Raw genomic sequence first — 19,021 nt, 5'->3', positions numbered from 1 at the left:
GATACGTACCAGAATGATGTTGGCTTTTTTTTGCAACAGTGTTACACTGTTGACTCATATTTAGCTTGTGATCCATTATAACTAAGGCTAAGATTATGTCACAGAGGTCACAGAATTTACAGATTTTCTGCTTCAGCCCCAGAGCAGTGGGGCTGGATCTGTCACCCAGCAGGAACCCCAAGGCACTCAGTCTCCATGGGTGGTGGGGGACCTGGAGCTCCAAGCTTCTGGAGGTGGCGGGGGGCTTCCGCAGCTCCCAGCTGCCGCCAGTGGTGGGTGCTGGACACACACCCCCAACCCCTTCCTCTCCCACAGCAGGATTTGGGCTTTCATCCCCTCATCAGCCCCATTTTGTCACAGTTATTTTTAGTAAAAGTCAGGGACAGGTCACAGGCTTCCGTGAATTTTGGTTTATTGCCCATGACCTGTCCATTACTTTTACTAAAAATAACAGTGAAAAAATCTTAACCTTAACTATAATCTCCAGATTCCTTTCCTCGGTACTCCTTCCTAGACAGTCATTTCCCATTGTGTATGTGCACAATTGATTGTTCCTTCCTATGAGGAGTACTTTGCATTTTTCCTTATTGAATTTCATCCTATTTACATCCATTTCTCCAGTTTGTCCTGATCATTTTGAATTTTAATCCTATCCTCCAAAGCACTTGCAATCCCTCCCAGCTTGGTATCGTCCGCAAACTTTATAAGTGTACTCTCTATGCTATTATCTAAATCATTGATGAAGATATGGAACAGAACCAGACCCCAGACTGATCCCTGCAGGACCCCCCACTTGATATGCCCTTTCAGCTTGATTGTGAACCACTGATAACGACTCTCTGGGAATGGTTTTCCAACCAGTTATGCACCCACATTATAGTAGCTCCATCTAGGCTATATTTCCCTAGTTTTTTATGAGACGGTCATGCGGGACAGTATCAGAAGCCTTATTAAAGTCAAGATATACCACGTCTACCACTTCCTCCCTATCCACAAGGCTTGTTACCCTATCAAAGGAAGCTATCAGGTTGGTTTGACACGATTTGTTCTTGAGAAATCCATGCTGACTGTTATCACCTTATTATCTTCTAGATGTTTGCAAATCGATTGCTTGATTATTTGCTCCATTATCTTTCAGAGTACTGAAGTTAAGATGACTGGTCTGTAATTCCCCAGTTTGTCCTTATTCCCCTTTTTTTTTAATATTTGCCTTCTTCCAGTCCTTGGGAATCTGTCCCATCTTCCTTGAGTTTTTGCAGATAATCGCTAATGGCTGAGATATCTCCTGTCAGCTTCTTGAGTAGTCTAGGATGTATTTCAACAGGCCTTAGTGTCCAAAGCTGACCCACCTTAATATTGTACTCTGAAAGCTAAATATTTGGGGTTCGTTCAATATCCAACATTCTGGGGATTGGATGTCCCAGGATAAACTAATGGGATACCAAGATTTCATCTCTAGGCTTCTGGTTCAGATGGGCCTAGGGCAATAGTGATCATAAAATTGTTGTTGCATTGGGTTGGAGGAGGGGGTAAAATGGGGCCCAGCCAGGCCAATCCTCCTCCCCTACCCCCAAGCACCACTGGTACTCAGAACTTTCCTGGGGTGTGGGCATTAGGAACCATCCACCGCTCCCTCCCTCAGCCATATGGTCTTTGAAAAAGAAACTTCAGGGAGGGCCCAGCCAGAGATTGAAGACAGCAGAGTATTTGCAAAGAGTGTCAAGCAAGGGCACAAATGTCATCAGCATGCTTTCTGCAATTTTTATTCAGAATGTTCTTTCCGGTGCTGATTGGCTGTTTGCTCCAACCCTTCCAACTCCCTCCCTTCCATTGCCTTTCCATGTAGCTAATTCCCTCCAAACATAAACCACTGAAAATATTTTAAATAAACCAAAATTGCAGCACTAACATGACATTTGCCCTCACCACATTGCTCACTGGTCTTGTGTGTGCTATTCATTTCCCCTACCCTGTTTGTCTGACTTCACTATTTAGATTGTAAACTCTTTGTATCTAGGGACTGTCTATGACTCTGTGTCCATACTGTGACAGAACAATGTGGCCCCTATACTCTTATTAGAGCTGTGTGGGAATCAGATTTCTCATTTTGGGAGAATTTTTTTTATTCTGATATTTCTTCCATTCTGGAACAGAGTGAAAACAACAAATTCTCACAAACCAAAATTCCTATCAAAAATTTACATTTTGGGATCATCAAAACGTTTCATTTTCACAAAACTCAAACACTTTTGTTCCAATTTCAACTTTTTCATTTTGGGGACATTTCAACTTTATCTAAATCCTTTTGAAAATCATTTTGGAACAAATTTTCATCAAAGGTGGCACTTTTTTTCAGAACATTTCACTTTTAACAAATCAACATTTTCCAATGGAAAAATGCCCTGGCAGAAAATTTCCAACCAGTTCTGGTTATTTTTAATTATTATTTGTATTACCATAGCACTTAGGGACCCTAGTCATATACCATGACCCCATTGTGCTTTACAAACACAGAACATAAAGATGGTCTCTGTCCCAAATTGCTTACAAACTAAGTATATGACAAGAGACAACAAGTGGATACAGTCAGACAGGGGAGTACAAGGAAACAGGGAGGTAGTATTGGTCAGCATGATAGGCAGTATCTCAGCACACCAATGGCCTAGCCTTTGTCAAGTTTATTGTAGGCATCATGGCACAGAAGAGTTTGGAAGAAGAGGATGAGTTAGTTTTGTGGATGTTGATGGGGAGCTTCTCCCAAGTGTGAGGTGCACCATGAGAGAAACGCGAAGGTGCTTGTTTGAAAATTTAACAAGTAGGCAATAGAGGCTCGCATCATGCACCAATCAGAGAAAGGAATTGACATTTCAATAGTGAATGAAAGTTGATATGGGCAGGGGACGGGATAGGCCATGAAGGGCCTTGAAAATGAAGACAAGTCGCTTATGTTTGATGCACTCGAGAAGAGGGAGCCAATGAAGGGATTCGAAGAGAGAAGTGACATGGTCAGAGCAATGGGCTATGGAAATGATCTTTGCATCTGCATTCTGAATGGATATGAGTGGGACAAGATTGAATCGATCAAGGCCAGAGAAAAGGATGTTTCACTAATCAAGACACAAGCTGATGAGACCCTAGACAAGTGTTTTAGCTGTGTGAGTAGATAGGAAAGGCCATAGCTTAGAGGTGTTATCCTGAAAGAATCTGTAATATATAGGCATAGAATGGATGTGAGGACCTATAGGAAGGTCTGAGTCAAAGATGACAGGGAGGTTTGGGGCCTATGTCACAGACAGGAGGGTGGAGATCAAGAAAAGAAGTAGTAGGGAGGGCTTGTGAGGAAAAAATTAAGAGCTCTGTTTTAGCCTTGTTGAGCTTGAGCTCATAAATTGGTTTCAGAGTAGCAGCCATGTTAGTCTGTATTCGCAAAAAGAAAAGGAGTACTTGTGGCACCTTAGAGACTAACAAATTTATTTGAGCATAAGCTTTTGTGAGCTACAGCTCACTTCATCGGATGCAATTTGTTAGCTCATAAATTGACATCCATATCAGTGGAGAGAAGGGAAGGCAGAGAGGAGAGGGCTGAGAGGAGACAAGAGATCATCAGTGCTGATGGACTGGAAGTCACAGAGAGAAAGGGTGAGTGACAGGGCATGCAGAGGAGGCTGATAGGTATTGCTGAAAGAGATCAGGTGACAGAGAGCTGAGAGAGAGAGCAGAGGTGAAAAATGTGTCAAGTGAACAGCCCTTTTGGTGAGTGGGAGAGTTGACCCAGGGTTGCAAGTCAAATGAGGTGAGGGCAAGGAATGTGCAACTAAGGGGTTGGATGAACATAGAACATAGAAATTGAAGATGGACAATATTGGTCCCTGTGCACTATCATAATAAACATAAAGATGATTGTCAACTAAGTACTGTTCAGAGGCCTGTCTGAATTAAAATGTCTAAAACTTTACACCTCAGAATAGAATTACTGAGAGCTTGATTTTTATGTAAAACCCAGTGAAATCAATGGAAATAATTCCATTGATATCAGTGGCCCTGGGATCAGGCTATAAATTACTACTTGTTCCACAGTATGCATCCAATGAAGTGAGCTGTAGCTCACGAAAGCTCATGCTCAAATAAATTGGTTAGTCTCTAAGGTGCCACAAGTACTCCTTTTCTTTTTACTTGTTCATGTGAAATGCTGGGCATAGTCTGTAATAGTGTTTTGTGGGTTTTGTTTGATTTTTTTATTTAACAGTCATACTTTTGGGGTTGAACATTATGAAGTTCAAACACATTTCGTTTCCCTGATTAGGGATTCTGTTAAAAATGTTAACTTCTTAGTATAGCTATTTTGTCTACCTAAGACAGCTTTCATAGATAAAGAAGAAGGTATTATTTCTTACAACAATGAAGTCTTTAGTAGAACTGGAGTTATCCAAAAGGAAAACTTCAGTTGCAAATGTAATTAACATGTATAGGTTAAACATTATAACTTGCCCAATTGCTACAGTGACCAGATTCTTTCCGATCCAATTTTTAACATTGTGGGATTTAGTTATGATAATCCTTCCCACTTCTTACTTGGGGAAGTCTCTTTTACCTTCCCATACATATATTTCCTATGTGACAGCTGGTTCCATTTTAATAAAACCCAGAGCAGTAGCTTCAATGGTCTTCCATTCCCTCTTTTGTTTGCAAATCTAAGTTATAAGATACCTGATCACTTCAGTGAACAACCTCTTAACCCTAGTCTCTATTTTTTATACTGTATCACCATGATGAATTCACAGACAGGAATTTCCAGGTGGACAGTCAATCATTTAATAAGCCTGTCTTCTTGCATATGGTTCATTGATTTCCCTTTTAGCAATACAAATGGCTACATTGTCAGAATAGGTGTTCTGCGTTCTTGAATTCATTTCCTCAAGTAGCCTTAGTTTTATTTCCTGCCTTATGATTTCTATCAACCGTTGCTGCTGTAGATGCACTTCCTGCAGGCTTTGTGTCCTGAAGCATCTCATTTTCTTTTTACTTGTACCTTGATTAACGTCCTTCAGAAGTCTTTCTTTGTGTCACTTGATTGCCAAGCAACTGCTCTACAAAACACTTCGCTGTGGTGACCTCATTTAAGGAACCTTCTTCTTTTGATATTTGTCAATAACTTTCCATTCATAATTCCTGTTTTGTAATACCAGCCATTTTATCCTGATCTTTCAATTGAATTTATCATTCAAATTCTCATGGTTTTATTTAATTGTTAAATCACCTAGAAGAGTATGAGGGTTTCAGTCTACAAAGGTGTGAATTTGGGGTATGATTTTCTCCTCACATATATTTGTGTAAATCAGGAGTGATTCCACTAAAGTCAGCGGAATAAAAGGTGTGTCTAACTGGTGATGGTCAGTTAGTGAAAGTAGAATTGGGCCTGAATCGTTTGTTTTCCTCTCTGATCTGTTTCCTTACACTTGTCTCTACTTTCAAGAAAAAAGTCAGGAAAAGTTTGTGTCCGGGCTGTCTCATGGACACCTCTTCTCTTCACAATTGTATAGGCCACCTCCCCTTTCATTTGCAATGGCACAGTTGCTTTCAAAGTAAAGTAATATGAGGAAAGTATGTGATATATTTTTAGCTTCTTTTCATGTGATTTAGGACCAGGAAACAAGGTGGAGAGCCAGCATCATGAGACAGACAAAGTAGACCTCCAGCAAGTGCTCTGCACACCACTGATGGACTACAAACCACAGTTTGAAAGCCTCTGATGTGCTAGAACACTATTTCTCAAACAGTCCATTGCAATCCCCAGAGGGGTCACAAAAGGCATTGGAAATTTTATTACCATCTAAAGCAAAGAAAATGTTGCTCCCCTGCTCCCCACATACCCTTACCCTTCAAAGGCAGGTGTTCTCCAGCAACCTCTTGAAGCATGCACACGAATTATGAGGTTTATCATTGTTAGTGTTGATACATTTTATAGCAAGTTGTTTCAATCTAATTTTCTTTTTATTATTTGTCTCTTACAAAAGGGTAAATGTATTAAAATATGAAATGCAGTTCCATGATGCAATCACTTTTCCATTGGACAGACCGAGTGTAGGAGTCAATCTCTGCAAGCATTTTACAATGAGATTGACAATTTAAAGAAATTAGAAATAGACACAGTCAGTTTCAAAGAAGGTGGAGATTATTGTCTTGCTGCAGTTGACATCATAGGCACTTTCTTTTAAGCCTTTGCACTCCTTAAAGTAAGTTGCTGTAGGTTGAAAAATTTAAAAATATACTAGAGAGCATGTGTCAGATGCTACAGCACCACCACAATAAATATAGCAATTAAGAGGCTGGAGGTATTGACTCATGGAGAAAGATTACAAGAAGTTGCATAGCTTTGCTAAACAATGACTAAGTGAGGATATAACTCTTGTATCCACTTGAAGGTCATTCACATCAAGAGGAAAAATAATTGTTTGTGGGTGGCCACAGGAAGACAAATAGGAACAACAGAGTGCAATTAAGAAAAAAGAAAAGAAAAGGCTAGGCTTACTGGCAATGGTGAGACAGGTTAGTTTGCAAAATAGCTTCTCAGGGGAAACTGTTTAAGCTCCATTGTTGGAATCATTTAAAACTAGCTTAATCAAAGCTTTAGAAATTCACTGTAGGAAACACTGCTACATTGGTTGGGGTAGAGGGTGTCCTGGATAGCTCCTCCATCTCTAATTTCTGGTGTTGCGTGATTTAGTTTAGTATTTTATCCATAAAATGCAATGGCCCTAATTCTCCTCTCACATAAAAGTAGTTTGGAGTAGCTACACTGAAGTCAGTCAAGTAATACTTGTAAAGACCAGAGAGTATGTATCAGATACTATGGCACAACCAAAACACAATGTAGCAATGAAGGGGCTGAACTGATTGCCTCATGGAGAAAGATTACAAGAAGTTGCCTAAGTGAGGCTATAACTCTTATATGCACTTGAAGGGCATTAACACCTAGAGGAATATATTCAAAAATGTTTCACAGTGAAGAAATAGGACCCAACAGATTGTGCTTTTTGGAACCAAATCCTGGTACTGGTTCCACAGCTAGATAGGCTCCCCCATGTGTCTCCGCCACACCAGGGTCCAGCCAAGGACAGGATTACAGGGGGCTGTGCTTAGGGTACACACCCCTGCATGGTTCGTTCTAAAGAGAGCTTCTGAATGGCAACAAAATAGATTCACAGAGCTTAAGGCCGGAAGGAACCATCAGATCATCTTGTCTGACCTTTTGTATATCACAGGCCACTGAATTTCACCCAGTTACCCCTGTATTGAGCTCAGTGACTTCTATTTAGCTAAAGCATATCTTCCAGAAAGGCATCCAGTCCTGCTGTGAAGACATAAAGAGACGGAGAATCCACCACTTCCTTTGGTGGATGTACTTAGAAACTGTAATCTTTTTTCTTTTGATAAGCTAAACAGATTGAGTTCTTTAAGTCTCTCAGTATAAGGCATTTTCTCCAGCCCTTGAATCATTTTTTTGGCTCTTTTCTGCACCCTCTCCAACATCATTTTTGAAAAGTGGAAATCAGGCCTGGGTGCAGTATTCCAGTACTGGTCTCACCAGAGGTAAAGTCACCTCTCCTATCCACTGCATGCATCTGATGAAGTGGGTTTTAGCCCACAAAAGTTTATGCCCAAATACATTTGTTAGTCTCTAAGGTGCCACAAGTACCTCTCCTATGTATTCATCCAAAGATCACATTAGCCAAGTTGTGCCCAAACTTTTCCTGTCGCGTCCCCCTTACCAGTACTAGAATCTGTTCGCACCCCCTCTCCCCCCATGATACACAGCCAAGGCTTCCTCAGAAGAGGAACTTGGGCTGAAGACGGAGCTGAAGGCAGAACTGGGGCTGGGGGAATAGCTGGGGCTAGAGGTGAAGCTGGCCTGGGTGGCAGAGAGGGAATGAGGGCTGAGCTGGCTGCAGCAGAGAGGGACTGAGGGCAGAGCTGGGTTGGGGATGGAGGAGGGGCCTGAGTGGAGCTGTGGCAGGGGGCGAAGCGAGGCTGGGGACAGAGCAGGGGGCAGAGCCAACTCTTTTAGGAAAGGGGTGGACCAATGCTTTGAGAGAATACAAAGAATGCTGTTCCTTAGATGCCTGGCTGCTGTGTCTTGTTCACATGCTCAGGGTCAAACTGGTCACTAGATTTAGGGTTCGAAAGATATTATCCCCTAGGTCTGCTTGGCAGGAACCTTGAGGGATGCTCACTTTCCTCTGTTGCATGGGGCAGGGTTCGCCTGCTGGTATCATCTAAGCATATTCCATCTAATCCAGAGGTTCTCAAACTGTGGTCCGTGGACCACAAGCTCCATTCAGGTGGTCCGTGGATAGTTTCCTCTACGGTGCATGCCTGGGAGGTCGCACACGACGGAATGAAGGGCCACCCACCTAATCAGTGGAGCCGTGCAAGTGTGGCTCCACTAATTAGGTGCCTGGACCCTGGAGAAGACGCACATGTAAGGTGAGGTGGTGGCCTTGGAGGGAATAGGGGGTAGGTGGGAGGGGGCAGTGGGGTGAGAAGAGGGGGCAGGGGGAATTTGGGACATGCAGGGCTGTGGTGACCAGAGAAAGAGGCGACTTTCCACAGCTCCCGGGCTGTGGCTGCTGGGGAGAGACAGCCCTCCTGCCCAGCCTCAGCTCTGTGGCTGCGGTGGGGGAGAGACCCTCCTCCTTCCCAGCCCCAGCGTGGGAGAAATGGAGAGACCCCCCTCCTTCCCAGCCCCAGCTTGGGAGAAATGGAGAGACCCTCCTCCTTCCCAGCCCCAGCTCAGAGACTGCCGCGACAGGGGATAGAGGGCACATCCATCGCATTAGAAAGGTAAAACTACTGATATTAAAATATGAGTTGTGTGCTTTTATTTGTAGAACAAAAAAACTTTAATTATTATTAAGGGTTTTTTTATATAGCGCTTTTATCCAAAGTGCTTTACAATAGTTAGCTAACAGTATAAACAACATTTCGAAAGATCATTAAGTAGTCCTCTGAGACCTGCAGCAATTTTCAAGTGATCCGCGAAAAAAAAGTTTGAGAACCACTGATCTAATCAATTCCCTGCCATTGCAGGGGCCTTGGATATTGGTAGCACCTCAGTCTTTCCTGTTCTCTACCTATGGCATGCAACAGTTTGGTCTCCTGTGGTCTAACTAAAGTCATTTGGGGTTAATACAGGGCTATCTGGGTGAAATTGAATGGCCTGTGATATGCAGGAGGTGAGACTGGATGAACTAATGGTCTCTTCTGGCGTTAAATTCTATGAAACTATGAAACCCGGAGGTGCAAGTTAGCCTAGTCTACTGATTTAAAATGTTTCTCTCTAATAGATGTTGTCCAACATCCTCCTCATTTACTAATGGTCTGGAAAGAACTTTATCATCCTCATGTAATAGAAGTACATCATCCTGCTTCTTTCTAAACGCAGAACAGAAATATTTATTGAACACTTCTGCCTCATTAACGTTACCATTTATTGCTATGTTTCTTTTGTTCCTAATATACTTTAAAAACTAGTTATTGTCCTTAGCCCTTCCAGCTATGGATTTTTCCTTTATATCTTTAGCTTCCCTTATGAGTTTTCTACATTCACATAACTTCTAATTTATATTGATTGTTATTTAATTTTCCCTTTTTCCATTTGTTACTATAGTGCTATTTTACTTCTGACTGCTGCCTTCACTTCACCACTGAATGAGGATGAACCAAAGTTATCCTCTCTCTTGAGTGTGGAGCTCTGTCACTCTGAACAAAGAGCTGGAGCACGGCAGAACCTCTGCCAGCTTTTTGGTTGCAAAGGGTTTCCAGTTACCAATTGCCAACCAGGCTGCCCGCATAGAGCTGGATGTTCATTCTCAGTTCATTTTCACTTTCACTATCCACCTATAGGAAAGCTGCCACTATGAAATGTAATTAGGTGTTGATGACCACCAAACTGATACAGTTAAACAAAAACCATTGAGTAGCTATGTTAAGATTGCCAGATAGGCAATAAGGCTTGCTTCTTAACAGTCTGTTCCACCCTTGTATTGAGCTGTGACACTCTGAGTTTGTTTCCCAGACCTGAAGAAGTGCTCTGTGTAAGCTTGAAAGCTTGTCTCTCTTACTACCAGAAGTTGCTCCAATAAAAGATATGACCTCACCCACTTTGTCTCTTAATACTGAATGACTGTAAGTTACATTATTTGGTCTACAAGTGTTGGCTGTTACTAAGTATGAAATTTCCCTTTAGTCCGTAGACGCTACTTTGCTTACCATTGCTCAAAATACTTTATGTTGCAGTTTTGTCTTTGAAATCTGCACCTTTTAGAGGTTGACCACATTTAATTAAGTCTATATTTCTCCTGAGGAGATGAAGGAATGCATTATCTGCATCTGAATTACAATACCAGCTATACAGATATAATACACAAACCAAGCTGGGTGAATGAGGGACTTATAGCTACTTCACCCTGAACTGTGCATTTATACCTTCTACAGGAAGCATGTTAAATTCCTGCTTGTACAGATGGCATAAGTGCCCCTAAACAGATTCAGGCAGAAGAATGCCTGGGGGAATATGAGTAACTACTTTAGTTTGCTATCAACATGCTAAACTCGGCTCTCACTTACACCCACACGGCCACGGTGAATTCACTGGGAGTTGTGGCCCTATGCCAGGGCTGAATTTGGTTCAGTTATTTATCTTTAAGTTTTTTTAAATAATTTCTTACTGTGTTTGCTAATTATAAATGCTCAGCATATGGAGAATTTTGTGGAAGCACGAGTATGGCATGTGGGAGTTAAGGCTTGTCTGGGAAAGGGAGTAGGTCTGACACTCAAGCTACTCTTTTTTTAAAAGTTGTAGCAAGGTTTGCTGGTGAGCACACACACTACAGCATCCCTGCAGGCATTATGCCTGCTCTTGCCTTATGCAGCTGCAGAGCCTGATCCTGTGAGGTGCTGCCATCAGCTCCCATTGGATGAAGTGGGAGTTGCTGGCATTCATCAGCTCAAAGTAGGCTCCTAGCATCTCCCGTGATCAGTCCTCTCTGCCTCCAACAGTCAGGTGGCATAAGGAATATACTGGCTTTATGTGGTGAGTCAGCGAGTGATGGTCCCTGCCAGTAGCTAGTCCACACAGAGGATAAGGGGCCTACCAGTAGTGCTAGCTAAGGGCATGCTTCTTTAGCTTAAGTGGTACAGAAATGTGTTTTTTAAGCTAATGTCATCCCTGGCTCTCCAGCTGTGTGGGGGATTTATCTAGTATTGGTGGGCCAGTGTCTAATATCACTTACACTGGTTTTAAACCAGTGTAACTCCTGATTTATACCAGTGTGAGATCCTAATCTATCCCCAAGTCCAGTCTATAGCACACTGATTTACTGTGGTGTGTCCCTGGTTCTAGGAACCTTAAGTTGGCTTTAAATGATCTTTTTTCCCCCTAGGTGAGCCCTCTTTTATACAGTAATTTTGTTTTAAAACTGATTAGTCACGATTCCCTTCAGGTCTGAATTACAGATAATATAGAGAAGCGTAATGCTAAAATCCTTTTAGATTAAAAATGCCATATTATCTGTTCCACAGCAGCTCTTTTCTAATTATGCTATATTATGATATAAATTACTCTGTAGATTTGTAAAGCATGACTTGGAAGCATTTTATATCCTGTAAGTGTTTTAAAATTAATTTGTTCTTGAATGTGTCCATGTATGAATGAGTTTGGCATAAGCCTTTCAATTTTATGCTCCAGTACAGAAAGTGTACAAAGTACAAACTGTAAATCACCCTCTACATTCACTGAGATGGCTGCTCAGCTATGAAAAGAGTCTATCCAACTATTTTAAAGAAGATTTAGATGCAAAAATAATAATGTGTGCAGTGGAGTTTACATGCAGCTCTGGGACATTCCAATCTAAAACACTGCAACTCGTGAAGTCCCAGCAGGATGAAGCTTCCCACGTATTTTGACTGGGTTGCAAAATGACAGGTAGAAATGATGTGGAGGCAGAATTAGACCCCAGTTCTGCCATAAGCTCCGTGTTAGTGTAGCCCAGCATTCACATGGAGCCCAACTAAAGTCAGTGGGCGTATGTGAAACACATTGTAGGGCTGGGACTTAGTTTGGAGAAAGGCGATGTGTGCTGGCTGAGTCTAAGAGTCTGTTGCTGAGAGGTGGTGAGCAGTGAGCACCTTCCACTCCCATTGAGGTCAGTGACCGCAATGTGTCGTTGAACTAGATGGGAGTTAAGGGAGCGCAGCACCTCTCCAGAGGGGACCCTGAGAGACATCTAGGGGAACAGCATTAAAAGGAAATAAACTACTCCCTGCCTGATCCAGCTCCTATGGAAGGAAATGGCAGAGCTCCTACTGACTTCAGTGGTGCAGTAAAGGGCCCTTTGCTTCTTACATTGTTGGTCAGATTAATAGTTAAAATCTGAGTCTGAAATGTATGTCCTGTAAACAAAAAATGAGTCTTCTGTTGTGAGGGGCAGAACTGTTGCGGAACAGATTAAAAAATATTGTATGTTGGCTATAATGATCTGAATGGCTTTTAAAAATTAAAGGAAATGGAACGATTAAGTAAAAGAAACCTCTTCTGATTGATTCTGCTAGAAGATCTTGAAGAGACAGGAATAAGAGTAGTTGGGAGAGGAAATAAGAAACACATTTTTTTTTAAATTGAGTCCTTATGTTAGCAGTCATAATATACTTGTACTAGTCTATATATTAAGAAATTGTGATGGATGTTTCCACATCCTTTAATCAAATGAGTTATATAAGGCTCATAACTTGTCTGGAAATGAAAAGGGATATGTAAACTACGTATTATTAAAGCTATTTTTTTCAAAATAAGTAGAAGCTCTGTTTTCCAAACTCTTTATAATAAACGTATAACAAGAATATGTACATATTGTTTTTTTCAAAAGTAAGTAAATATTATTCAAAACATTACAGCATCATTTTGTACCATTCTTAATTTTAAAAGGGATCTAATTACAAGTTCATTCATACCTATTATATATGTACGCATTTCAAAACACAGCAAACCTAGTAAATGATATAATCTAAAACTTGACACTTAGGGAACGTCTACACTGCCCTGCAGTTTGGACTAATGGGGGTTAAATAGTGCTGCGTACCAAAGTGCTGTGCTGTAATTCCTCTGTATGTACATTAATGCAAACTAGGAACCTTTTAGATCAATGCCTGCCGTGTTCAGTAGTCTAGGAGAGTTACAGTACAACACTTCGGTGCACATTGCTATTCACACCTCTGTAGTGTTGACCTGCAGGGCAGTGTACACATGCCCTTAGATTTGGTATGTTTCTCTGTCAGGACTTCATGTGAGTGCTCAGTGCTAGGATCCCTAATTGAATACTATGGACTGGACTGGACTCTTACAGTCCAGCCTGAGGAAGGGGTACTGCATAGCTGCTCTGCCCCAGGAGTAGGGCAGGAACGCTAAGCATCACAGTCTGGTTCCTGCTTCCCCTATGCTCTAGACAGGCAGTTGTGGTGTGGGTTATTACCCCTTGGTGCTGCCTCCAGCGTGTTGGCTGGTATATTGGGGGCAGTTAGTCAGTATCCTGATCATTCCCCACCTACAAACTGAGTAGAGGAGTAACAGCCCAGAGGTAGATGTTCTCATCCCCACGCAAGCTTTAGCAATGCAAGTAGCCCAGGCTTTAGAATGTAAGCCCCCAATCTTGCAAAGCATTTAAATACATGTTTCAATCCATCCCTAGTCAGCAAAGTGTTTGAGCTCACGTTTTTAAATTCCATTAACTTAAGAATGTGTTTAAAGTGAAGCCTGTGCTGAAAGTATTTTGCTGAACATGGATGGATGGTTGAATTGGGAGCCTCAGAAGTATAATGGGAAATGCTGTGTGCTCCCAGCCACATTAAATCAATTAATAAATTTTTTGGTGAAATTACCAGGTCTATCTGGTAATTTTCATGGGATCTTTAGAAGTCCACAACCATATGTGGCACCAGATTCTGCACATGGGGCTTCCATTGATTCCATTCAACTCTGTGCACATTCAGGGTCAGAATTTGGCCCATAACATCAGGAGGATGGCAGTAGCTATGGGTTAGGTCTGAGATGCCCGGCTTTCTAGACCGCAATATGCATGAGTAGCTCCACAGTGCCCAAAAATCCACATATGCAGGAGGTACTCAGGGATGCCATTCATTACTATTTATTTTTGTAATGCTGTATCCACAATGAAGTGATTCCCAGAGTTCTGCCTGTCAACGTAGTATTTGGGAGACTGACTTTACCATGTCTTCCCATTGGCAATCCACATGGCAGCGTCCCTCTTGGAAGCACCAGTTTCAAGGGAGACAAATCTGCAAATGACATTACAGAAATGGGCGGCCTCCTGCTTCTGTTTAGGGATAGCTCCAGTAACAGGACTATAGTGATAGATGAGTGCCTTTATATTTGGGGATTTCTCAAAATGTCTTGAATCAAATCGACCCAATTGTATGTCTCTTCATAATTTACTTTAAAACCAAAGCAAAGCTAAATTCAGTGATTAGACTGTATGAATCTTAATGCTGAACTGAGCACAGAAGCCTACCTGTACAAATAGAATTTGGTCCTGTGCTTCTCATTCAGCCAGAACTTTCATTGATTGCAATAGACGTTTTGACTGAGTGCTGGACTGAGCCCACATAATTTATAGGGGGTTTTTTTGGAATATGATTTACAGTCAACCATAGAGAAGAGCAAATAAGATGGCCTTCAGGCAGAATTTCAAGAAAGGAAATCACTGAGTCGTTTGGAGGGAGGATGAGATTTCCGTGTAGGTGAGGAATCCTTAGAATCATAAATGAGAGAGCGATTTCCAACTGTGGAAAGTCTATAAGATGGGGAAAAGGAGGAGAAGAGAGGAAGTCAGTACTGGAGCAGTGAAATTAACAGAGAAGGAAGTAGGTAGATCTAAGGGTAGAAAGGTGGGGTGGCCTGTTTCATGGGGAGTTTGGAAAACCAGGTGCTAGTTTTGAATTGGATTTGAGATGGATAGGAGGACAGTGAAGGTGAGAGAAGGGTGACATGGTTCTGTTTTGTGGAATTGGAGAGTATTCTGGCCACAGCATTCTGGACACTGTGAATTTAAGGGACAGGGATTTAGGGAGACTAAAGAGTTACCTTAACTGAGCAGTCAAGATGGGAAGTGAATAAGTATACAAATAAGGCTTTCAACAGACCATCAAGGTAAGAACAAATAATATTATTTTATTAATCTAATAGGCAGATCCTAATCCTGGGTGCCCTCAATTCCATTGGAATTGGAAGTTGAAAATGCCCAGCACCTTGCTGGAGGCATCCAGCACCTCACAGGATCAAGCCCTAACACAGCAGAATAACATTTATATATTGCTGAAGTACATGCATATTGTACTCACTGGTGTCAAGGTAGCCTTTCACCATAACTGCTACTCATTTGAGGATCTGTGGGTCATTCATTCACTGGTACTTTGAGGACCTGATGAAAGTGTCTCTGATGACCTGCTGTTGAAAATCTTCAAAAACAGTTCAAAGGCAGGCTTCATTTTAGGAGATGTTCATGTCTGAAAAATACTAAAGAGGGTATTGTTCAAGAGAAATGTGCTAACAGCTCTACTCTAAAATAGATACATTGTATAGTCTGATGTATTGTTGAAACTCTCTGGATATTACAAAAATAGTCCCTTAAAATTTTGTTCTACAAATGTTCATCTGACAGATCTAGCCTCTATAGAAGTTTCCAAAGATTCAGATGATGTACTGCTGAGTTATCATCATCATCTACTGACGCAGAACTCTCAGCCTCTTCATCTAAATATATACTTCTATTAATTGGTACAATATTTAAGAGAGGATGCAAGGACTAGATTAATTTACAGGGGCTGTGCTGTGATGTATAATTTTAAGTAATTGCATCTCATTCTCAACATAGCAAAGATCTTTTTCAGTTAGTGATCTGGCACCGTTTCATATGTCTTGTCGGAGTATTTTCACTTTGCAGAAGTGTCAATTGCCATATTTCCATTAACTCTCCACTGTCCCCTCACAAATGGAACTATTTCTTAAGATTAATAGTGCTTATAATAAAAATGCTTATCCAAAAACCCTCTTCCTTTAATTTTGTCAATCACAGATAAATTAGAGTGATCCAGTGGGTTAAGTGTAAATGAATCACACATGATCCTGGGAATTTAGCAACTGAATCAATTATTTTCCTTTTGGTTATGCTGTGGTTATTATAAATAACCTCCATGCTTAATCAGTGGAGACTTAGTCTATTAATTAAGAAGACACAACAGGGCATGTTTTATTGTAGTATTAAATCCTGTCAGTTCCCATTGGCAGGATGCCATCAATACTTCTAGAAGGGTATTATTACTCTTACATACATAATGGAGCATTTTATTGGCGTCACTAACAGATGTTTTGTTGTTGCTTAAAAACAAAAATAAATAGATTTACACCAATGTAACAGAGAACTGAGTTAGACCCTCTATGTCTTATTTTAGAGACAAGAGCTTCTAATAAATGTAATTAATTCCCCCTGTGGCCCTAAGCTGAGGGGGTGCTCAAAATTATGACCACTCCAAAACTAGACTACATTTTTGTTTGCTTATGTTGCCTCTTTTTGACCTGAGCAGCTAGTCAAATTTCAGAGTCTGGGGAATGTTCCATTTAGGAGCAGAAATTGGGAGACTGGTATTTTCTTTGCTGCAACTTTGTTTATTTACAAGGAATGTACAAAGTTCTGCTTCTCCAAATGCAGGAGGAACCGAGAACAAAAGGAGCAGTTTCTTAGCTTCCAGCCCCCGAGCCTCTTTAGTTAACACCAGATCCAAAAGCTCCCTTTCTAGCTTTTTTCAGGGTCACACTGTTCTCACAGGCTCCCGCTTGGCTCTCTTGGTTTCTCTGCCTCTGTGTGTGTTCTTGTCTGTTCTTCGTTTCTGTGTGTTCTCCCTTCCCTCACATGCACACACGCACCTGGTCACAATACTTAGTGGAACCACACCACCACCCTCATGATGCTAGTTCCTGGGCCGACTTATTAGGCTTTGTTTTAGGTGTGGCCCTTAACCTTTTCTTACAACTATCTTAAATGAAGGGCTTGTTTACATATCAGTTTGAAGGAGATTTTAATTCAACCAGAACAAGATTTCATCCAGCTCATATATATATAAACATAAAATGCCAAGTGCTGATCTCAGTTACTCCACTATCAATATGCACTAATTCCACTGACTTCAGCAGAATTATTCCAGATCTATCCTGGTGACACTGCGGCTATGTACATGGCAGCTGGGAGGGTGCTGTCCACACAGGTACATAGACACACGCTAGCTCTGCTCAAGCTAGTGAGCTAAAAATAGTAATGTGGCTGCAGCAGCAGCCCAGGCTACCACCTCAGCACAAACCCAGGGACTTGGGCAGCATTGGGCTTGGGTGGCTAATCCTAGTCACCACCACCACCACCACGCCACTTGGCCACACTGCTAATTTTAGCATATTAGCTTGAGCAAAGCTAGCATGTGTCTGTCTACCTGTACTGGGAAACACCCTCCCCCCTATACCCTGAGAGCAACATTTGGCCCAAAGCATTTGCTTTAGTGTTCAACATATGACACAGGAGATGTCACTTAGGGCCAGATCCTGCTCACTTTACCCACATGAGTAGTTGACTTGATTTAAATGGGGTCAGTCAAGTGAACAAGGTTCAGCCCTAGGCCCCAATCCTGCAAACACTTTATGCATGAGAATAACTTTTACACTTATGAGGAGCACCACTCCACTCAGTGTAGGAGTACCCATATGCATGAGTTCATTTAAAGGACTGGAGCCTTAGTCAGAGCATACCTGAATAGGATAGGAATTTTATTGGGTTGTCTCTCAAGTATACCACTTTAGTGCCATGAGAGTGAGTTGTAATGACTGCTGCTTAATCAGAACAGAATCAGCATCAATTCCATTTAACAGGAATGAATTCAGAGAGAGTCAAGGGACTAAGTAGTATTACATAGGTGTAAAATTCTAAACTCCAGTCTTACAATACAGAAGCAGAGAAATAAATATTGAAGAAGAAACATGAAATGCTGGTTAATTTCATTTATTCAGTACAGTATTATATTTCCAGGTTTTTTCAGCCTCTTAATCAAGACAGCTGCTTTGCCTTGTATCTCACTATACAACCAATGTATGCATTAATCAACAACATCACAGAGTCTTTTATGTTTCATTGCCTAAATAATGTGCACATAGGAGGCAAGCCAATACATCATTTTATGGAGGTTACACCAGTAGCAATATAAGCAAAGTCAAAGCTTCCACGAAAATAGAAATCCAGCTATGTCCTAAAAAAAACCCCAAATTCATGCATTTCTTACCATCTGCTATAAATCTTCGGGAAGGTTAATATATTATTTTTACTAGAAGCATATCTATCATTCAATCAATGGATTTAGATGTTTTCTGGTGTGTCTTTGACTTGTTTGAAACGGTAACTGATACTTCAAACCAACTCTTCCGTCCTTTTGGAGACAGAGCATAGTTTGTCAAAGTGATACTGGTACTTGATCTATGTTCTTGGTTAAGAAATGATTGTCTTGGTCTATTCCGTCAAAAGTATCTATTCCAACTTTTCCTTCTAGGTTTCTTCTTGAATACTACAAATTAAGGCCACTTGTCTACTCAGTTTGAAATTCCTGTGTGAAAACTTCTCTCTCTTCCATCATTATTACAGATGTTAATTGTTTAATAATGTTGAATAAACATCTGCATTCACAGTTTTCCTCGTGAAAATTCTGTGCTTGTGGGTAACTTTTAGTGTCTCCATCATATGCACAGTTTACATGTATTCATACAAATACCTGCATACTTAAAAACATAAATAAAATAGGGAAACTGAGGACCTGATCCTTTGAGATGTTGCGTATCCTCAAGTCCCATTGACCTTCATGAGAGTTGAGGGAGCTTAAAACCTCACAATCACAGGCCCTCCATGTGTGCATAATTAAT

At 41.2% G+C, this 19,021-nt stretch overlaps 1 protein-coding gene across 3 annotated transcripts in view; it reads left to right on the top strand.

Annotated features, from left to right (window-relative positions):
- The window catches only part of LHFPL3 (LHFPL tetraspan subfamily member 3), a 408,865-nt gene that overhangs the window by 336,172 nt on the left and 53,672 nt on the right, over positions 1-19,021 (top strand). The gene's annotated exons all lie outside the window — the stretch shown is intronic.

This window comes from Natator depressus, chromosome 1 (assembly GCF_965152275.1).
Source record: "Natator depressus isolate rNatDep1 chromosome 1, rNatDep2.hap1, whole genome shotgun sequence".
NCBI lineage: Eukaryota > Metazoa > Chordata > Testudines > Cheloniidae > Natator > Natator depressus.
This window is presented reverse-complemented; position numbering and strand designations above follow the sequence as displayed.